This window comes from Colobus angolensis, unplaced genomic scaffold, assembly GCF_000951035.1.
Source record: "Colobus angolensis palliatus isolate OR3802 unplaced genomic scaffold, Cang.pa_1.0 Scaffold382, whole genome shotgun sequence".
In the NCBI taxonomy this organism is placed as follows: Eukaryota; Metazoa; Chordata; class Mammalia; order Primates; family Cercopithecidae; genus Colobus; species Colobus angolensis.
Genome location: NW_012117177.1, coordinates 995,023 through 1,009,921, shown reverse-complemented (window position 1 = coordinate 1,009,921; position 14,899 = coordinate 995,023).

Below are 14,899 nucleotides of genomic sequence, written 5' to 3'. Positions count from 1 at the left end.
TCTCTCCCTTTTCTTATAAGGACACCAATGTCATCGTGAGGACACCACCCCCATGACCTCATCTAAACCTAATTACCTCAAAAAAGGCTCCTTCTCCAAATACCATCCTATTAGGGGTTAGAGCTTCAACATATGAATTTCACTAGCATTCATTCCACAACAACCATTAATAGGCTTAAAAGGTGACAAAGAAAGGGCCTGGGCCCCTTCTTCATGGGTCCTAGTCTCTAGGCAGAATATGAAGTCAATCCCAACATGTACAGCAAACAGGAAAGCCAAGCTAGCCAGGTCTTGGGAAAGAGGCCACAGGCAAAGTTGCATTTCCAGCCACTTAGCTGGATCCCCAAAGCCCAGGCGGAAGGGGGCCCTGTTTCTTACTGACCCTCTTGCCCTGGCCCCAGTTCATCTGGCCTCTGGCTCCCCAGCCTTCCTGCCTCCCTGAGAGTGGGCCCTCAGAGTTTCTCTTACAGCTGTTGTGTACAGAATCATGAGAAGGTGGCTTCTGAAGCTCAGGAGCATTGGGCTCCAAGGCAGTGTTTTCATGGGTGCAGAGAAAACGAGGGGTGGGCCATGTACCTTTGCATGGCATCACATGAGATGTGTATCGATCTAAACATATTCTGAAGGGATGGCTCAGGCTACCTGCAAACAGCCTCTTCTGGGAGACGATACGGCCAGAATGTAACGTTCCTTCCAGAAAGACAGACCTGACAGTTTACAGCTCAACAAACCAAGTTCTGGAGAACGAGGCTCTCTGATGAGAGACCAATAGCTGACATTTATTGGGTGTTTATTAAGGCCATGTGCTGAGTGTTTTATATGCATTTTCAACAATTGTTTGAGGTAGGTACTATTGTTGTCCCCATTTTACAGATGAGGAGACTAAGGCTTTGTCAAGCTAAATGGTTTTTCGGAGTTACATATCTTGAAAGAAGCAGAGGCCAGCAGCCTGGCAACAGAGCCCATGATCTTTATGGCAGCAGCGTGTGTGTTACCTTCTGTGTACTAGCAAACAAAGACTGAAAGAGAAGGCAAGCAATATCCCTGGGGTCACATAGCCAGTTAATACTGGAGCTAGAACTAGAAATGCAGTCTTCTCTCCCCCACTCTGGCTCTCCTCCTGACATGACCTCAGTCACTCAAGGTACAATAGGGATAACTCATCCCATTTTACCCAGCCACTAGAGTCCCAGAGACCTAGACAGAAAGCTGAAGTCTCCTCCATCCCATGACTGGATTTTCTATGACTGCTCAGTGCTCAGAAGATTCCAGGACTGAGAATCAATGGTGGAAATAGGTCTCTGGGTTTGACCACAACTGTAGAGAAAGATGACAGCCCAGATGAGCACCATGGTCACCCCACGGCCATGAGTCTCTAGAGGCGCCATTCAGCTTCCCAAGTCCCTGGGTTTTGGGGACGCCCTGTCACAACCCCTTTGGGGGAGCCTCCCACCCCTGCCACTGCATCTCTTCCTCCCCTTGGCTTCTCTCTGTCTAGTTGTGAGGGCTGGACTGAGTAGGTCACTCCTAACTAGGGCTTTTAATGAGAAGTTTTGCCATACCAAGGCAACAAAGATGAATAATTCAGTGAAGAAGCCCAGGGAATGTTATTCTTTCAGAGAACAGTCCCTTGACAGTGGGAGAGGCAGGGAAGGTCTGCTTCTTATTATGGGAGCAGTGGGGGCTGGGGTGACAGCAGTAGAGAGAGGTGAAGAGGAGGAAAGTCCCACAGGAATCACTGACCATGCTTGCTTTCAGTAAAAAGTTTTAAACAGAAAAGTGATTGGAGATCAGAATTGCCTTTTTAAAGAGTACTGTGACTGCAGTGAGGAGACAGATCAGACTTGGGGCTAGAAGGGGGCAGGAGGAGCAGAGATTGGGCTGTTTCAATCATTCAGGTTTCAGTTATAATAAGAGGAAAAAGGTAGGACTGACAGAACTAGGTATGTATCATGAAGGAAGAGTCTAGAATGATTCTTTGGTTTCTGAGCACTTTTGAGCAAACTCTCATTTGTTCATTTCTCTCTTAAAATATGTCATTTTGGGAGTGTTTGGAACATCAAAGAGTAAAATGCAACCATGAGCTGCTTTTCCCACCAGCATGGAATCTAGTGACAGCCTATGTCCTGGCATGTAGAAGATAAGGCAGGCTTTGGGCCACGAGGACCACCCCCTATCTGCCCCATCTTTTAACTTTTCCTTCCTCAGGAACTTATTTGCTAAGGCCCACATAACTATATTACCAAATAGTCAATGTTTTTCCATCTTAGCCTTGAGACTAACATGAAGAGATCTGGTTAAATCTCTTCCTAAGGTCTGAGTACATTCTTTTATCACTTTGGATAAACAGGTTGAACAACCTTCAAAAATCTATGCCATATATGCACCTAACAATAGAGCCCCAAAATACATAATGCAAAAAGCTGATAGAATGGAAGGGAGAAATAAACAATTCAACAATAATAATAGTTAAAGACTTCAATATCTTACTTGAAATAATGAGTAGAAAAACTAGGCAACTAAACAACAAAGAAAGGACTTGAATAACACTATATACCTACCAGACCTAACAGGCATCTACAGAAAACTCTACCCCCAAACAGCAGTATACATATTCTTCTCCAGTGCAGAATGAACATTCTCCAGGATAGATTATATGTTAAGCCATAACAAAAGTCTCAATAAACTTTAAAAGACTTACATTATCTAAAGAATGTTCTCTGATCATGGTAGGAAATTAGAAATCAACAACTGAAGGCAATTTGGGAAATTCACAAATTCACAAATATGTGGAAATTAACACCCACCTAAATAACCAACAGATAAAAGGATAAATCACATGAAAAATTAGAAAATACCTTGAGATGAATAAAAATGAAATTACAACCTGACTAAACTTACATGATACAGGAAAAACAGTGCTTAGAAGAAATTTATACTATATCTGTAAACACCTATATTTAAAAGGAAGAAAGATCTCAAATCAATAACCAACTTTTCATCTTAAAACTAGGAAAAGAAGAGTAAACTAAATCCAAAAGCAAGCAGAAAGAAGTAAATAACAAAGATTAGAGGTGGGTGCAGTGAGTCACACTTGTAATCCCAGCTACTTGGGAGGCTAAGGTGAGAAAATCACTTGAGTCCAGGAGTTCAAGGTTTCAGTGAGCTCTGGTTGCACCACTGTACTCTAGCCTGGGTGACAGAGTGAGATCCTGTTTCTCAAAAGCAATCAAACAAAAAGATTAGAGGTAAACAAATGAAATAGAGAATAGAAAAACAATAGAGAAAATCAACAAAATCAAAAGTTGGTTCTTTGAAAAGATCAACAAAATTTAGCTAGACCTACCAAGAAAAGAGACAGGAGCTGACTTACAAAAATCAGGAATAAAGTATCACCTTACAGAATTTTTTTAATTATAAATACTACAAATGCAAAAATTAGCTGGGCGTGGTGGCACATGCCTGTAATCCCAGCTACTCGGGAGGCTGAGGCAGGAGAATTACCTGAACCAGGGACTCAGAGGTTGCAGTGAGCTGAGATCTCACCACTGCACTCCAGCCTGGGCAACAGAGCGAGACTCAGTCTCAAAAATAAATGAGTAAATAAAAATATGTAAAGTACTCATAACACAATAATAGACAAATAATTTTAAAATTGGCAAAATATCTCACACACATTTCTCTAAAGATATACAAATGGACCATAAGTACATGAAAAGATGTTTAACATCATTAGTCATCAGGGAAATGCAAAACAAAACCATAATGAGATTTCACTTCATACCCAGTAGGATGGCTATAATTAAAAAGCCAGATAATAACAAGTGTTGACAAGAACGTGGAGAAATTACAACCTTCATACATTGTTGTTGGAAATGTGGAATGTTGCAGCCACTATGGAAAACAGTCTGACAGTTCCTCAAAAAGGTAAACATAAAATTATCATATGACTCAGCAATTCTACTCCTAGGCATAAATCCATTAGAATTGAAAACATATGTTCACACAAAAACTTGTACAGGAGTGTTTGTTGCAGCCCTATTATAATAACAAAGAAATGGGTAAACCACAAATGCTCATTAACTGAAGAATAGATAAACAAAATGTGGCATACCCATACAATCGAATATATATTATTCAGCAATTGAAATATATGTTATTTGACAATAAAATGGAACAAAGTACTGATACATGCTACAACATGAATGAACCTCCAAAATATTATGTTAAGGGAGGGAAGCCAGTCACAAAAGGCCACATGGTATATGATGCTATTTATATGAACCGCCCAGAATAGACAAATCCACAGAGACAGAAGGTGGATTAGTGATTGCCTAGTGTTGGGGGTGTGGGGGTGAAAGAATAGGGAATCATTGCTAATGGGTATGGATCTTCATTTGGGGGTGATGAAAATGTTCTAAGATTGGTTGTGGTCATAGTTGCACAACTCTGTGAGCATACTATTCGTAAAACTCATTGGACTGCACACTTTAAATTGGTCAATTGTGTATGAATTATACAATCATAAAGTTGTAAAAAAGTAACCTAGCATACACTGATAGCCGGTGATATGAGTTTATTTTCACATGTAACTGCAAAGAAAAGCAGAGGCAAAGAATAACCTAGTCATTTTCCAGTAAAGCAAAGGCTACGTCAAGGTTCATTCTTACGTAGCCACTTCCTAAACTGTAGTTCTGCTTACCCTTAAGATGTATCAGAAACTCTATGTATCCAAATAGAAAATTATCAGTGCCCTCAAGAGCAAAGGATGCCATTCCAGGGCAATCATTTGTTTGTTGAATTTGGACCTCAGGTGGCTGAGAATTGAGTTGATCATATTTCTGAGTTCTTAGTATATTTTCATTATCATTTCAGGCAAGGTCCCTCTCTCTCTCTTCACCCCCATTTCTCTCTCTCTCTCTCTCTGTCTCTCTTTGTCTCTCTCTCTCTCTCTCTCTCTCTCTCTTTCTTCTTCTATGATCCCTACCCCTATCTTCTTCTTCCACCTCAGGCACCCACTTTGATCTATTTAATATTGTCTTTAAACATGCTGATATCTTTGTAAGTTATCTGCTGGTGTTTATGTATTATGTACTTTTTAGCTGTTAATTTCTTGATAAAATTTGTTCTGTATTTAGTGGTTACATAATTTGCACAGTGGCATTGACTCCCCTCATGGTAGAGACTAGGTGTTCCAAGTTCTGATTAGCCTGTTCTGGCCCTCAGTGTTCTGTTCTCATTAATCTCATTTTGTCCTTGACATGCCCCTCTCCCAGGACAAACAGGACAGTTTGTTATATAAAATGTTTTCTTTCATTTTAAAGACTTCCTCCCCTGTGATAGGATGTTTCCCTGTGCTGGGAGAACCATAGAGCAGTAGTTAAGTAAAGAGACTCTGAAATGTGACTACCTAAGTTTAAAACATAGTTCTACCACTTACCAGCCTGTAACTTTGGGTAAAGCACTTAACCTATCCGTGCCTCAGTTTCTTCATCTTTAAAATTAGAATGATGATAATAGTGCTCACCTCTGGATTGTTATGAGGCTTTTATGAGTTAATATCTGCAAAGTACAAACAACAGTGCTGGTATATAATCAAAGTCATATTGCTTGCCGTTGTTGGATTCCCAGGTTGTCAGTTCCAGGATCTTCTGGTGAAACAATAATTTATTCACACTCAGTAAGGTGGACAGAGTGCAGATGCTAGGCCCAATGACAAACAAACCTAGAGAGCATCAGGCAGTGGTCTTTAGGAGGCCTGTCACCACTTGGCAGGAACAGCATACCTGGGAAGGTGGCGGGACCAAATGATAGAAGCCTAGGAGCCACACTCCTGGGAGGGGGCTGAAGCAATAAGTGTAAAGTGATTTGAAGTGGGGACAACCCTACTATAAATGGTAAACAAGGTGGGCACTCAGACTAGGAGAATGGGGTGCTGGAACACTGTGGAGAAGGAGTCATGAGTGTCCACAGTAACAGAAAACCCAGTCCTGGAGACATCATTGTACCCCACTGTAAGCCCAGGAAGACAGAAGGGGAGAGAATGAGGCAGAGCTTACAATGGATCTATGCTTGTTGGTAACCCTGTTTTAAAGAAATAATCACCAAATACTTCAGAATTGAAAACTATCACTTATTCTATTTTAGTTTATCTCATTCTCTTTTCCTAAAGGTATATGGTATATGCATTTAAAATTGAATTGCATTAAAATCGTATTTGTATCATTTTCCTAATACTCTTTGAAACAATTGGAGTTGTCCCAGCATGTTGAAAACAGCCCTGGAAATGAGCTACCCTAGGCGTTTACTGTGGGGAAAAAAGATAGTGAACGATATCAAAAGACTTTCTTACCTGTGAAAGTAAAAGCTTTTGACATGGAGCCATTTAAAGTCAAATTTATACCTATTTCTCCAAGTTTTTGCCAGACAAGATCTCTCACGCAGATATATTAAAATGAGTAAAGAGCTTAGAGTTCTTATTAGGGCTGGAGTATACAAATATGATCGAGAGAAGATGTTAATTAACCATACTTGAATCCATCTGTTAACTTACTGACAAAACCACATCTAAGTTCAGTGTTTTAAGGTTTTCTGAATTCTAGAGTTTGAAATAAGGGTGAGGGAAGAAGAGACCTAAAACTGTTTTCTTTCTTTCTTTCTTCTTCTTTCAATTCTGACCACCTTTCACACTTCCACAGAAATGAGAGGGGAAAGAGAAAAATAACCCAACAAGCTAAGAGGTGGTTTTGAAACCTTTACTTGGTTTCAACAACTCAGCAAGATTAAATTACTAAAGCAATGAATGTGTTCTGTCCCGCCACGCCGCCAAAAAAGTCCAAAACACAACATCAGGAATCATAATGACAGTCTGCTCTTACTTCAACACTCAAATAAAGCACAACTAGTTTGATACTAGACTGAAGAGAAATAGGTCCCCTGTAGCCTTCTGGATAATTATAGTATAATGAATGACACCCACAAAAACATGACCATAGTAGACATAGCCACTGTTGCATAGGATGGCTTTTTAAAAATAGTCCTTAACGTAGATCACTGACATCACAAAACAGAGCAATTTAGTAAAAATAATTCCAAGATGGCCACTGTGAAGCAATTCAAGTAATAGTTGCTACCTATTGGTCTGGCATAAATCAGGAAGATGTTTTAGATTCTAAAGTAGAGCAATACCCAAGCTTTGTCCTCTGTCCTCTTGGGGGTAGAGTAGAAAATGGAGGTGTTGCCTCATAGGTGGGAATTGAACAATGAGATCACTTGGACACAGGAAGGAGAACATCACACACCGGGGCCTATTGTGGGGAGGGGGGAGCGGGGAGGGATAGCATTAGGAGATATGCCTAATGTAAATGACGAGTTAATGGGTGCAGCACACCAACATGGCACTCGTATACATATGTAACAAACCTGCATGTTGTGCACATGTACCCTAGAACTTAAAGTATAATAAAAAAAAAAAAAGAAAGAAAGAAAATGGAGGTGTTGCAGCAAGGAGTCCCCCCTCTGGCATCCATCTGAACACTAAGGATTGTCAGTAAAATGAACGAATGATATGTCTTCATCTGTGTGGACATCAACAGAATACAAACTCATTTTAAAATGTTACTCAATATTGATCATTACTGAAGCTGAGTAATGGTTACATGAGGCTCCTTGCATTTAAGGAACCTCTTTACTTTTGCATATGTTTGAAATTTTCTGTAAGAAAAAGTTTTAAAATAGTGTTATTGAATTGATCATATATTTTAAATGTTTTCTCAACCAATGGTAATACCTCCCTCCACCTGTTATAGTAGAGGCCTGAAAAACTTATCACCTTAGAAAGAGATTTCCATCTAAAAATGTTTTGGAGAAACTGCTACACAGTATGACCTCTAATGTGAGATATGTGTGCACTCTGTGGTGATTGCAACATGATCCATTTGAACTAGTATTTGTATTAATTTTTAATCTTAAAATAAGAAAAATTTTATTAATACCTAATATCAATAAATATTAACAAGATTGACTCTGGTGTTCTCACTCTGCAGATTTGTCAGGGAAATATGCCTTTTTAACAATCAGTGAGAAAGTAAGTGCCTTTCTTTTTTTTCTTTTAGACAGAGTCTCGCCCTTTCGCCCAGGCTGGAGTGCAGTGGCACGATCTCCGCTCACTACAAGCTCCGCCTTCTGGGTTCAGGCCATTCTCCTGCCTCAGCCTCCCGAGTAGCTGGGACTACAGGCGCCCGACACCGCGCCCGGCTAATTTTTTGTATTTTTAGTAGAGACGGGGTTTCACCGTGTTAGCCAGGATGGTCTCGATTTCCTGACCTCGTGATGCACCCGCCTCGGCCTCCCAAAGTGCTGGGATTACAGGCGTGAGCCACCGCGCCTGGCCAAGTAAGTGCCTTTCAAAGGAAATGTGCCATACAGAGAGAATTTGAAAACAGATATTTATATATATATAAATTTGAGCAGATTTGCTGTGTGTAATTATATAACATATATTAAAATATATATTAAACATATGCTTTAAGTATTGACATTATATTCATGTACTGCTGCTCTAATATACACATATAAGGCATGAAAAACAGAACATTTAAAAGTATAAGATTATACATATATATATTTAAAGTAACAGGATATGTTTAACTTGCCTGAAACATCCTACTCCGATAGCTTGAACTCATTTGTAAAAATACTTTAGTTTGGGCCAGGCTCGGTGGCTCACGCTTGTAATCCCAGCACTCTGGGAGGCTGAGGTGGGCGAATCACGAGATCAGGGGTTCGAGATCAGCCTGGCCAACATGGTGAAACCCCGTCTCTACCAAAAATACAAAAATTAGCCGGGTGTGGTGGTGCATGCCTGTAATCCTAGCTACTCAGGAGGCTGAGGCAGGAGAATTGCTTGAACCCGGGAGGCGGAGGTTGCAGTGAGCAGAGATCACACCACTACACTCCAGCCTGGGTGACAGAGCGAGACTCCGTCTCAAAAGAAAAAAAAAAAATGTACTTTGCAAGGACCACTAAAGTGAAAATTTAATAGTCAAATTTCAACAAAAATCTTTGCATAACTGCAAAGTGAGGCTGAAAAATTAACATAATTTATTGAGCACTGCCACTGTCATACTACATCCATTTACATCTATGAATCTTTGTAAGTTATTATTTTCGGCTATAACATCCATTCAAGCCAAGGGTCAGTTTAAACTGAACTCAGTATTCTAAAATGTTAAACCATGATTTCAAAATTAATGAGGCATATTCAGTCACATTGTTCTCACTAAAATATTAATATTATCATGTTTCAAATAAGATATAAATTGTGTATGTATATACTATCAAATAAAATATATTTTAATATATTACTTCATATTTATCTTATATTTTTAAAAGTTTTCATGCTTTATAATGTGTATATTAGAACAGCAGTACATGAATATAATGTCAATACTTAAAGCGTATGTTTAATATATATTTTAATACATTTTATATAATTACACACAGCAAATCTGCTCAAATTTTAATATGTATACAAATCGTCCTGGGATCTTGTTAAAGTGCAGTTTCTGATTCAGTGGGTGTAGATCAGGCTGAGATTCTGCATTCCTAACTAGCTCCCAGGCGATCCTGATGCTGCTTGTTCAAAGACCACACTTAGAGCAGCAAGGTCATGGAGGGGGGGTGTGTGGGCTCCATTGTGTTTCACTGATAGGATTGCACAATAAAAAATATTTGGAGACGCCTGGGGAATGAATGGAGTACACTTCCTTCAGGTTATCCCCCCTTAACCACTGCTTCTCTCAGGGGAGTTTTTGGCAGGTACTATGAACAAATGTGAACCTGAAATAGGCAATACTTCAAAATGGATCCTGAGTGGCTAACTGGGCATAATTTTAAATAGAGCCAAGTGGCCATCTGCCAACTAAAGGTCAGAGGTCTCAAGTTCCTCCAAAACCCACAGGACTGTTCAACTTTGGGACTTCCAGAGCTCACCTGAACCAACCAATCAGAGGCCATCTGCCTTGACCAATTATGGCTTAACTGCCTCAACCAATCAGGGCTCAGTTGCCTTGACCAGTCAGGGCTCAGCTCTATCAACCAATCAGAACCAGGTGAGTTTGACTACTTCATTTGCATAAACTTTTGCTATAAAATAGAACCCTACCTTTGCTCTCTGGAACACACCTTCGTTTTACACCTAAGGTTGTGTGTCTCTGGTGTCCAAACTGTTCTCTGGAATAAAGTCTCTTTCCTTGGAGCTAAGAGCAGTGACTCATGCCTGTAATTCCAACCCTTTGGGAGGCCGAGGTTGGCCAGGAATTCAAGACCAGCGTGGGCAACATGGCAAAACCATGTCTCTACAAAAAAAGTTTTTTAATTAGCCCTGAGCCTGGTGGCAGTCGCTTGTAGTCCCAGCTACTGTGGAGGCTGACGTGGGAGGATCACTTGAGCCCAGGAGGTCAAGGCTGTAGTAGCTGAGATGGTGCCACTGCACTACAGCCTGGGCAACAGAGTGAGACCCTGTTTAAAAAAAAAAAGAAAAAAAAAGTCTCTTTCCTCCAAATTCCTTTTTATTTTTAATAATTTTGTTTTATTTTTTATTCAAGACAGCGTCTCGCTCTGTTGCCCAGGATGGAGTGTACTGGTGCAATCACAGCTCACTGCAGCCGCAGCCTCTGGGGCTATAGCTATACTCCCACCTCAACCTCCAGAATAGTTGGGACTACAGGCACTAGGTACCATGCTGGAGTAATTTTTTATTTTTATTTTTTTGTAGAGGCGGGGTCTCGCTTTGTGGTCCCTTTTCAGAGAACTTTTGTTCACAATACTGAGCTACAATGATAGTGGTTCTGCTCCCTGACAAATAGCTGAATGCAGCTAGTCCCTGCAGCTTTGCCAGTCAGCTGAACTAGGATAGGATTAACATGCTCATGTGTAAACTGATGTGACCAACAAGGCCACATGCTCCAGCATGGAACTGAAGGATAATAGTTGCTTCTGCCTCATAAGACTGATGTGAGGATGAAATGAGATAAGATGTGTAACGTACTTTGCAGATACAGTGCTTGATAAAGTGCAGCTATTATTGTTGGAGGTAAGGCTGCCTACAGTCCGGGCCAAGATTCTCTTCAGGCAATTATTATTACTATTATTATTATTATTATCATTATTACTGAGACAGGATCTCCCTCTGTTGCCCAGACTGGAGTGCAGTGGCACAATCTCAGCACACTGCAACCTCTGCCTCCCAGGCTCAAGCATTCTTGTTCCTCAGCCTCCTGAGTAGCTGGAATTATAGGTTTGAACCACCACGCCTGGCTAATTTTTGTATTTTTAGTTTTGCGACGTTGGCCATGGCAAAACTAAACTCCTGACCTCAAGCTCAAGTGATATGCCCTCTTTGGCCTCCCAAAGTGCTGGGATTACAAGCATGAGCCACCACGCCCTGCCCAGACAATTATTTTGAATCTTCTTTAACACCAAGACAAATAGGGCATAAAGCATGACTTAAAATTTTTTAACCTGGAAATATCTTAAAGTAGTTGTAACCCGCTAAGCTATTAAAGACAAACAACAACACATGTATAGAAATTCCATAAGCACCCATATATTACCTGGCTTTGAGAAATGTAATTTACCTTTGTCCTTTCAGATAAGCCAGCTGCAGAATATATCATGAGGTACCTGCTTTATGGAATTACTCACACTATTCACCAACAAGAAGGTGGGAACATCTACTGAAAATGACAAATTTTTTTTTTAGGAAAGCTGATACGTATACTTTCTTCCTAGCAGTAATTAGCTGAGCCATTTGTTTGCTAAGACCACTCTGAGCTTCTGATAATAATATCATTTGCATATAGGATAATTTTTATGTTTCTGTTCACTTTTATTTGATAATGTGGGCTGATTTCATATTTTAAGTCAAATGAGATTTCACTAAATTTCTATCTGGTACATGCTGGGGACATGGAAGGAAGCTTTGATTGCAAGAGCCACATTTCCCTGTTGTTTTTTAAAGTTGGTCTACATGCGAATTCATGATCAACTAGAATTAAAACCATCTATTAAATTAAAACGCTTTCGAATATCAGTTGGCTTGTTTGGTTTTAATATTGCAACCCTCAGAACCAGCTTTGTATTTTGCCCCTTTGATGCTTGAAAGGTAGGGTTTCACATAATATATAGATCCATGAAGCTAGTTCCTTTGGAACCTAGAGCTGAGTCACTTTCCACATTGGGGAACAAAACAGTCCAAGCCTATTTAATGTTTTCCAATCTTAAATACCATTGCATTTATCTAAATACAGACTTGCATGTCTATATCTTTTTTTTTTATGACTTTTTGTTTCTCATGGGACTGTGCAAGTTTCTCCCTGATTCTATGTTTTCCACTGTTTCTGTGGAAGGATGTTAGCCTCATTCTTCACCATGCTCCCTGTCTCCCTTCCTACCCCTTTCTATCTTTAGTTGAATTCCGTGAGGGCTGAGACTGTATCTCTTTTATTAACTGCTATACCACAAACACTTAGCATAACACTTGACACAGATAATTTATCAAATAAGTATTTTTTGAGAGTTTGAGTAAAATGTTAAGACTGGATTTCCTTGGACTGATCCATGATCAGTAAAACACTCATGACCTTATCTGATATTTTCCTGTAGAATAGTCAGTCAATTCAGGGAGTCCCAGAACAGGAGCACATAGACACCAAACTTTGTGGGACAACAAATATAATGAAGAGCATGTTTGCTTCTTTCAAACAAGTGAGTGAACAAGGAAAATCTTTCCCAATGTATAAATATTGACTTGAAGTCCTTACCTGCTTAGTGATGTAGGAATAGCCAAGTATTGATTTTGTAAATATAATTATGAGTATTTCTTTTGTTACTTAATATTCATGAAGTTAACTGTTAATGTCAAAATAGATACACTGCTCATGCCTGTAATCCCAGCACTTTGGGAGGCCGAGACGGGCGGATCACGAGGTCAGGAGATCGAGACCATCCTGGCTAACACGGTGAACCCCGTCTCTACGAAAAATACAAAAAATTAGCCAGGTGCGGTGGCGGGCACCTGTAGTCCCAGCTACATGGGAGGCTGAGGCAGGAGAATGGCATGAACCCGGGATGCACTGCAGCTTGGTCCACAGAGGGAGACTCCGTCTCAATTAAAAAAAAAAAAAAGAAAAAAAAAAGAAAAAAAAATGTTGTGTTCACAATTAAGGAAATCCAAACAGAGAAAGACTTGTTATCTTTTTTGTTGTCGTTGTATAAAATTTAGGGGGTAAAAGTGCAGTTTTGATATGTTGTATCTTACATTACCCTTCATTGGCTTCTCAGATTTAGCCTGGATAGAGACAAAAAGCCAGGCTGAATAGCCTGTGTTTATGTAAATCTTGATTCATGTGCCCTCTGACTCCCCAAATGATTGAGTGGGTGGAAGTACGCACGTGCATTGTGCCAGTGTGTGCATAAATGCTGTCACATGTAAGGCAAGAAGCAGGGTGACATAGAAAGAGCAAGTCACAAGTCGTCAGGACTCTAAATTGAAGTTTTGTTTGTATCAGTGCCCTAAAAACCCAGAGCCACGTGAAGTCAAGGCCCTTAACACCCACCTCTCCCACATACTGAGGGGAGAATTCAGATGCCCACTGCAGTCAGCCGGTCAGACTGCACACTCCTTGCCTCCACTCCAGTTTACCCTGGGAGACCTCTCTGCTATGGTTGAATCTGAGAGAGATCCTTGAGTGTAAAATCTAGTCTTGATCACCTTTCTACCCACACCACCCCCAAACTTGAACTTCCTGGTTCAAGTTTGTACTTAGTAGTTTCTCAATGAATGTTCACAGAACGAATTAAGGAATGAACGAATGTTGCTCTGGACAAAGCTGCACCTTCCACATCCTGCATAACTACACTCAGTGCTGACCCTGAAAATAGGAAAAGCAATACAACTGGTGCTGTAAGAAAATGTTTCTTGTTTATATTGCTGCATCTTGGTCTTTGGCTGATCTAAGCACAAAGAGAGCTCTTTCAGTTAGAAAAAAGGAGGTTTATAGTGTGTGGGAGAGCTAAGAACAATGGACTCAATTGATAGACTGGAGATGCTCTCAGCTTCTGAGAGCCTAGAAACTCCATCTATAGATTCATCCCAGAGGGCAGAGCCAAATAAGGGCAGATGGAAAACATAGCTTTCTTGGGAACTGGCTTTCAGTTCCTCTGAGGCAAAAATACAATCACTCTATAGCACCCTGAATCAATTCTCCAAAATATGGTGCTGTGTCCTTGTTTGCCAGTGTCTTAAAATAAGTCCCTGTCATATTTTTATTCTTTATGTCTTAAAGTCATTCAACCAGACTTGCTTGCAGAATATTAATTGTGGTTAAGCAGAAATCAGGAAATTAAATTGAAACTGCTTTTGGGAGCTCCTTAACTGATGACTCATTTGTTATCCCTCCAGCTAAAGATTCCTTTCTCTCCAATCTTTTGTCAGCTGCAACTATGGGGCAATGAATCTGCAGCTGATTTTAAGTCAGCTTTCTTTAAGCTGGTCATCAGAGTGCTATCCAAGAGTGCCAAATTCTAACCTAGGGTTGTGAAAGGGCTTTAATGCTATGTTCCCGGTGAGCTAGTAGGCTGGCCATCCAGGGTGGTAGGTGTCACTAATTTATTTTAGTACTGCCCTGCCACAGCCTGTTTACATTTACATTGCCTTTTCCATACCTGCTCTGTCCTTTAAGTACTAAACCTTCCATCCAGTACTATTCAAATAAAACTAAATATTAGTCACGTATGAATTACTAAGGGATAATTACTGGAACATCCAAGCAATTTAAAGAGAAGGTAACAATAACTTAAATCTAAATGCACCGGGAACTGGGGCACCACTATGGTA